The sequence below is a fragment of the Ictidomys tridecemlineatus genome, chromosome 11 (genome assembly GCF_052094955.1).
Source record: "Ictidomys tridecemlineatus isolate mIctTri1 chromosome 11, mIctTri1.hap1, whole genome shotgun sequence".
NCBI lineage: Eukaryota > Metazoa > Chordata > Mammalia > Rodentia > Sciuridae > Ictidomys > Ictidomys tridecemlineatus.
This window is the reverse complement of record NC_135487.1, coordinates 133,147,667-133,153,647: the sequence shown is the minus strand read 5'-3', so window position 1 is coordinate 133,153,647 and position 5,981 is coordinate 133,147,667. Positions and strand designations below refer to the sequence as shown.

Below are 5,981 nucleotides of genomic sequence, written 5' to 3'. Positions count from 1 at the left end.
CCTTACCCTGTCCTTGTTTACTCCCCTTATATCAAAGGGGTCATTTGGTATTTGTTTTTTAACGATTGACTAGCTTCACTTAGCATAATCTGCTCTAATGCCATCCATTTCCCTCCAAATTCTATGATTTTGTCGTTCCTTAATGCAGAGTAATACTCCATTGTGTATAAATGCCACATTTTTTTTATCCATTCATCTATTGAAGGGCATCTAGGTTGGTTCCACAATCTTGCTATCGTGAATTGTGCTGCTATGAACATCGATGCAGCAGTGTCCCTGTAGCATGCTCTTTTTAAGTCTTTAGGGAATAGACCGAGAAGGGGAATAGCTGGGTCAAATGGTGGTTCCATTCCCAGCTTTCCAAGAAATCTCCATACTGCTTTCCAAATTGGCTGCACCAATTTGCATTCCCACCAGCAATGAACAAGAGTGCCCTTTTCTCCGCATCCTCTCCAGCACTTATTGTTGTTTGACTTCCTAATGGCTGCCAATCTTACTGGAGTGAGATGGTATCTTAGGGTAGTTTTGATTTGCATTTCTCTGACTGCTAGCAATGGTGAGCATTTCTTCATGTACTTATTGATTGATTGTATGTCCTCCTCTGAGAAGTGTCTATTCAGGTCCTTGGCCCATTTATTGATTGGGTTATTTGTTATCTTATTGTCTAATTTTTTGAGTTCTTTGTATATTCTGGTTATTAGGGCTCTATCTGAAGTGTGTGGATTAAAGATTTGTTCCCAGGATGTAGGCTCCCTATTTATCTCTCTTATTGTTTCTTTTGCTGAGAAAAAACTTATTAGTTTGAGTAAGTCCCATTTGTTGATTTTAGTTGTTAACTCTTGCGCTATGGGTGTCCTATTGAGGAATTTGGGGCCCGATCCCACAGTATGTAGATCGTAGCCAACTTTTTCTTCTATCAGATGCCGTGTCTCTGATTTAATATCAAGCTCCTTGATCCATTTTGAGTTAACTTTTGTGCATGGCGAGAGATAGGGATTCAGATTCATTTTGATGCAAATGGATTTCCAGTTTTCCCAGCACCGTTTGTTGAAGATGCTATCCTTCCTCCATTGCATGCTTTTAGCCCCTTTATCAAATATAAGGTAGTTGTAGTTTTGTGGATTGGTTACTGTATCCTCTATTCTGTACCATTGGTCCACCCACCTGTTTTGATACCAGTACCATGCTGTTTTTGTTACTATTGCTCTGTAGTATAGTTTGAAGTCTGGTATGGCTATACCACCTGATTCACACTTCCTGCTTAGCATTGTTTTTGCTATTCTGGGTCTTTTATTATTCCATATGAATTTCATGATTCTTTTATCTATTTCTACAAGAAATGCCATTGGGATTTTGATTGGTATTGCATTGAACTTATAGAGAACTTTTGGTAATATCGCCATTTTGATGATGTTAGTTCTGCCTATCCATGAGCAGGGTATATTTCTCCATCTTCTAAGGTCTTCTTCTATGTCTTTAAAAATATGGAACGCTTCACGAATTTGCGTGTCATCCTTGCGCAGGGGCCATGCTAATCTTCTCTGTATCGTTCCAATTTTAGTATATGTGCTGCCGAAGCGAGCACCCACTCACTGTCTTGACAGGGTCACAGTGAGGATGAATGCTGGCAAAGCCACGCTGGTTGCTGGGTAACCGAAACCATGAGACCCTTTTTTATGTAATTGGGACTTTGCATTTTCATGCTTATGTTTCTCACAGGAGGCATGAGTATGTTAAATGCCAAACAAATTAAATTTCAGATGGCTAGAACAGAACAGGCAGTTCATGCCTTGGAGGCTGTTCTAATACCCCTCAGCATATCAAGGACAAAGTAAAAGGCTATTCTTCTATCTTAGTACATTGTGGACAAACCTAATAACGGACAACAATCATCCTCTGAAAGGACATGAGAACTAGTGCACCTTGACTGAGAAACAAAGTAACTTTGAGAACTAGTGCACCTTGACTGAGAAACAAAGAAACTCTTTGAGAAAGGAGCTCAACCAGTTTTATGAGAATCAATTTAGGAATCAATTAAAATAGCTTTGTAAGACACAGTTTTAGAATAATGTTAGAAATATTATTTTATTTAGATTCTTAACTTTAGAAATTCTTAAGTCATTAGTTGTATAGGTTTCTGATATGTTTTAAGGATGATTCATAAACTTTAGGACATTTTAAATATAAGATTTAAAGGGACTTTTTTAGATGGGAATTTTAGATTAAAAATAAGGTACAAGTGTACTTTAAGTTAATGATTAGTTAGGAGACTTAGAGTCTGGTTACGTAGTTTGGCATTAGTTAATAAGAAAATAACATATCTTGGGAAAAATAGTAAATCTTGGGAAAATCTGAAGGGTGTAAATTGGTGACATGTTTTATTGATGATTCTGTACTTTGATGATTGTATGGCTGGGGGTCATATCCTGGAAGGATGTAGATTGGTGTGCTCTCAATCATGGTTAAGGAAATGTCATGTCTTGGCAAAGTTTTAAATTATATAATCAATGACGTATTGTGAATCTATAATGATGAGAAAAATTGTAATAAAAGGGGACCCAGAGAAAGCTGCTTTAGCTCTCTCTCTGAAGATTGCTCAAACGGAACGACTCCTGTCTCATCTTTTCACCGACGGCACTCATCCTTCAGGACTCCCTGGACCCCACTAGGGCAGGACCCCGGCAATATAGGGTCAAACATTTGGTAACACTGAGGATCGTCCCTATATCAGGCGCAAAGAAAGACATTTACACTGTTTGCCTCCTATTTAAGAGGACACAGAGACACAGAAGGACTTGGAGTTTTATGTGAAAAGAAAAACTTAGGATGCAGGTCTGTCACCAGACAGGAACGTTCTCCCACCCTGCGGTTATTTCAAGGTGAAGGAAAGTCTGAGAGGGAATAACAGGGAAGGCCATTTTAACCTTTAATTTACCTGCAGATATCTTCACTGAACTTTACTGATTTTTGCTGTAATTGAAATGTCTTCATGACAATTAACCTCTCTTCACCAGGGTTTTATTTGGTAACGTCTAATCAATTACTGTCTCAAAACAGGCATGTACTGACACCAAAGCAAGTCCCACTCACCCAGCCTCTGTGGGCAGATTCCTGAGCAGACTCCACATAGGCCCAGAGACATCTGTGCAAACTTCACTGCAGGCATGAACTTAGCTGTCTGCCTCAGTGGTCAGCAATTGTCAATCAGGGCAGGGGTCACACCCAGGGAACACTGGGCCTGTCTATGGGCATTTTGGGTTGTTAAAAATTGTAGGGAACCGTGCTAGGGTACCTATTAGACAGGAACCAAGGATGCTACATCATGAACAGGGAAGCCCCTCAACAAGGGAAGCCTCGGGTCTCTCATGTTAACAGGCCAAGGCTCAGGAACCCTGGTCTAGATCATAAAGGCTACAAAGAAGGACACCAGCCTTCTCCAGTTCATTGATTTGTCCCCAGTGCTTCAAGCACAGTGATTTTCTCATGGTAGGTGAGGAAGGAAGAAAGCGGGGAGGGAGAGGGAGACGCACCGCATATTCGCAGGAGAAACTTAAAGCCTGGGGCAGGGGAACTACTAATTTGAGCCTGATTCTTGTGCTGCAGTCTCTCTGTCAGACAGTCTGACCATACTTCTAAAGTTTTCCAGTCCAAGTTTAGTTGTTGATGTCAAGCCAGATGTGCTCCTTTAATACTCGGCAAGATTCCTCCTCAGCAGGGACCTTCCTCGAGTGGAGAAAGTCGTCTTTCCTCCTTCTCTAGCCCGAGCATGTGCAATGAATGAGTCATTGAGCACTTCACCTGCATGTACACACACACACAGACCTAAAAATTAACAAGCAGGGTCACTGGAATTCGCTGCTCCATGCTGGAGCTGGTGACCTGTGAAGATCTCATCCCAGCTGCAAGGAAAACCTGTTGACTGTTGATCGCAAACATTCCAGAGTGCTCTGTGCAGTGCTCCACTTCCACTTACAAGTTACCATCAGAGAAAATATAAGCTCCAGTGAGAAACAGTCCCTTGCTAAGCCAGTCACTGCCCTCTGCTCTCTGGGAAGCTGTCCTTGTCCCAAGCATGCTGAGCTCTCTCCAGACAGGCATCTCTTGGTGACAGATTGGAGATCAAAGGACAGACTCTTGATAGGCATCTTCATTCTCTGCTCTGCTGGCCAAGCTTTATTTCAAACTGGAAGTTTCTCCGTTAAAACAGAGTCCTTCTGCTCTGCAGTCACCCAGAAGTCTGTTTGGTGTCTGGGAAGCATGTGATCTAAAAAACCTTAAACGCAGGCCCTGCCTGGAAAGACCAGAGAGCAGGCTTGCTAGGAGCACCTGCGGTTTCACTTTCTTCCAGGAGATGGAAAGTGCTTGCCTTAACCATGTCATTTACCATTGGTACTCTGTTTATTTAATTTTGGGGCTTTTTGACCCTGAAGGGTCTGCCCTCCTAGGCTGTTTTGTGTGTGTGTGCGTGCACGCACATTGGGGGTGGGTATTCAGCACATTGGGGGTGATTTCAAAGCCAGGAGCATTCTACAACTCATCCACAATAGAACTAGATCCCTGGCCCCCTTTTAAATTTTATTTTGAGGCAGGGTCTCACTAAACGGTTCAGGTGGCCTCAAACTTGTGATCCTCCTGCCTCAGCCTTTGAGTCACTTGGATTACAGACATTTACCTGTGCATCCAGGGTATTCCTTCTTGGAGATAGCTAATTCCTAGAGAGTCTGCCCTCTCCCCAGCATGTACCTCCTACCCAAACTGATCCAGTTCTCACACCACCAGTTTCCTCCCTTTTGGGCTCCCACCCTCTGGGACCACTATCCTAGTGCCCTAATCACACCAGGTCCAGATGCCAGAGAACCAGAGATGGGCCTTGTCCTCTAGAGTCCACTGAAATCATTGAAACATACTAACCCTAAACCTGCTTAGACTGTCTCATCTTTTCTTCCTGCATGAATTAAAGAAAGACTGTTTCCCATGTTTTCCCTCAGCTTCCACACTCTCTGCCTCCTGACCAACCCTGGTGCTTCCCGTATGGTGTGTTACAACTGTCTGAGGAAACTGCAGAAGTCTGTGAGAGTCCAATCTCTTTCTGTGAGTCTTACCCTACTAGATTGAAACACACCCAAGGTGCCCTTACAACAAGGCCAAACTTGCCAAGCTTCTCAAAGGGTCAGGTCAATTGCATTCATACCCTGAGCCCCTGGGCCTGGGTCATGGGGGTGCAGCCAGTCCTCTGATTTCTGTTGGGCCCTCCCCATTAGAGAGCTGAGAAACAGGAAGGGCTGTCGGAGGTGGGGGGGGGGAGGAAGGCTACTGCACCTGGAATGTGGGAATTGGGCAAGCACTATTTCCGTTGTACACACTCTCTTCTGCCATGGCTACAAACATAGGTCACAGAAGAGGCGCAGGAGCAGACAAAAGTCCACAATAATCTGAAGTAGAGCTAGACTTTAATCCAAGATTTCAATGCTAGTTTTCTTCCCACCTTCTCAATACCTTTCCGATGAACACTTTAAAGCATAAAAAAGCAGGTGATTTTCTTTTCTGGGTGTCCTTACAACCAGATTAGACTTCCCATGAGAAGGAAATAGCCTGTTTTGACTTTATGACCTTCTCCTCCTGACTGTATTATCAGGGCCTGTGACCAGAGCTCTGCCGGTCTCAGGACTGAGCACTGTGGGAAATGGTCAGCCTGCCTTGCACAGGGACTACAACCAGTAAAATTCTCATGGATTTTCCTGCTACAGTACCATGGCCATGGCTGCCTCTGCTCCATGCCACTAGCTGCATATCACCTCCTGGACACTGCGGTAAAATCGCCCTAAGCACACTGACACTTTAGGGAATCTGATGGGACTCAGGGAAGCCAGTGGCCTGGCTGTGAAGTGCTCCTTGTTACCTGAAGAAAAGTGCACTCTCTCCCTGTAGTGGTCTCGAGGAGCAGCTGCGGGGACCTCCACACCATGACCCAGGATCTTCCA

General features: G+C 43.8%; 1 non-coding gene across 1 annotated transcript; it reads right to left on the bottom strand.

Moving 5' to 3' along the window:
- Positions 1–1,478: 1,478 nt before the first annotated feature.
- On the bottom strand, positions 1,479–1,585 carry LOC120888237 (U6 spliceosomal RNA). Its single transcript, XR_005731727.1, has one exon. It is a non-coding gene; the product is annotated as a U6 spliceosomal RNA (small nuclear RNA).
- Positions 1,586–5,981: the final 4,396 nt, after the last annotated feature.